Raw genomic sequence first — 2,366 nt, 5'->3', positions numbered from 1 at the left:
CTTCAGCTGAAGCAACAAAACTTGTGTTTGTCAACGTAATGTCCCAAAGATGCGTGAATTTGGAGGACCTCCGGAGGGGTAAATGGGAGGGTTTGGAGGAAGAAAAGGGGAGTGGGAAGTGTTGTGATTAAAGTAGAATCTCAAATACAGACAAAAACACATTTCCACAAACCAAAAAAGACAGATCCACATTCTTTAGCTTACAAGACGATGAGAGACTTTAACCAAATGAGTGAATTAAAAACTTGCATGGAGAGAATCGCAGAAAGCTGGGAAGAGGCTAGATTGTAAGAGTGGTCACTATGCAGTATGTACATTTGTGCAATTATTAAAGAACAAACTTGATAAAAATATTTGGAAGTCGAAAGCATATTTTATTTCTGTTAAGAAAAGAAAAGAAAAAAGCCAGATAGTGGTGGCACACACCTTTAATCCCAGCACTTGGGAGGCAGAGGCAGGCAGATTTCTGAGTTCGAGGCCAGCCTGGTCTATGAGTTCCAAGACAGCCAGGGCTACACAGAGAAACTCTGTCTAGAAAAAAAATAAAAGACAGCTCTTGCTAGACCTGGAACATTGTGGAAGAGCATTAGTAATTCGTTTGCAGGAAGAGTTTGGGCAGCTTTAACCAAGCAAACTCAAGAAAGCCTAGAAGGCTGCAAGTGGAGCTTCAGGGTGACAGGTGATGCTCAGGGGATCAGAGTGCTGACTAATAACAGCAGACTGATGAGATTTGGGGTAATGATGAGCTCTCTGACAGAAACTGCTCTTCAGGCCATTCCTGTTACACAGTGGTCACTAATCTGGAGGCATTTTGTTCATTTCTGAGATTTTGTGGGAAGCTGAATTTAAAGCCGACAGCCTAGTTTATCTGCTGGAGAATACTGTCGAGCAAACAGACAGCAGCTGGGCATTATGGTTTGCTTCTAGTAGGATTGACAGAGTCAGGAGCAAAAATGATTCTGGGAGGAACACCTGGAAAATTTGCAGTTTATTGAGAAAATAAACACAAAGAAAGTACCAGTCAATGAGGGTGTCTTAGTTTCTTGTTGCTGTATTAAAACACCCTGATGGTAGCACCTCCAGGAGAAAGTGTTTATTTTGGCAAACACTTTGAGGGGACAATCCCCTATGGCAGGAAAGCTGGTGGCAGGAGCTCATCAAGACATTACGTCTACAGTCAGAAAGCAGAGAATGATGAAGTTTGGTGTGTAGCTGCCTTTTTCCTTCTTGTGCAGCTCAGGACACAGGCTCTGGGAATGGTGCCATGCGTGATTAGGATGGGTTTTCTCACCTCCATTAATTATCACAGTAATCCCTCACAGGCATACCTGGATGCTTGTCTCTTAGTCGGTTCCAGATACTGGCAAATCGATAGTCAATACTAACATCACAGAGGGTACAGTTTCAGTCATTAGTGCCATGAAAAATTAAAAGTAAAAATACATCAGCTTGGAAGTTTAGAATGCAGATTTCTGTACACTTAATTAACAGGTCGTGTGCTAGGAAAAGCATTATCATGTTCAAAGAAGCACAAATTCTTTTCTGTGAGAGACACAGATTGAGGCTCATTCTTCATAATAAAAGAAAGCAAGCAGTTTGGAATCACAATAGGAAATATTCCTCAAAAGTGTCTCAGGAATTAGGAAGGTACAATAAAAGGCACATATTTATTGTAAAAGAAATTATTTAAAATTACCTGGGTGTTTTTTCCCACAAGGTTGTCTTCTTCCTGGTTTTTCTTTGGTGAGACAGTAACATAATTTGAAAACTGACTGTGGTTGAAGCATGCTTATTTGTCGGCATAACAATAATCTTCATTCTTTGAAAATGTGATACTCTTATCCAATGTATATTGATCATATCCACCCATCACTACTTCCCTTCAAAGGCATAGAGTACTGTGGGCCTGTAGTAGCAGTAGCAGGTATCAGAGGCAACTCTACACCTCATGACAAACAGGTAGCAGAGAGAGACAAGAGGCCCAGAGACAAGATTTCTCTTCCAGGGTGCTCCCCCAGTGCTATACCGCCACCTACTTACCTACCTACTGAAGTTTTTAGAACCTTTACCAATGGGCTAGGGAGCAAGTCTTTAGAGGAACACTTGGTATCAAACCTAATGGATGCTTTTGCAAAATGTTTCCCAGGAAGATTATCTATCTCTGAGAAAGTCCCAAGAAATGCAAAACTAAATGAGACCATTGAACCAATCCAGGAAGGTGGCGAACAAGTCATTGAGAACAGTCAGAACTCCAGGGAGTTCGGCTAACACTGCCTCTTCTGGCATCAATAAGATACACAAAAAAGTGGATGATCATCACTGTGGCCACTACTTGGTTGTAGAGGTAGAGATCATAGGTAAGATAA

This window comes from Mus musculus, chromosome X, assembly GCF_000001635.26.
Source record: "Mus musculus strain C57BL/6J chromosome X, GRCm38.p6 C57BL/6J".
Taxonomy (NCBI): domain Eukaryota; kingdom Metazoa; phylum Chordata; class Mammalia; order Rodentia; family Muridae; genus Mus; species Mus musculus.
Note: the sequence above shows the minus strand (reverse complement) of the source record.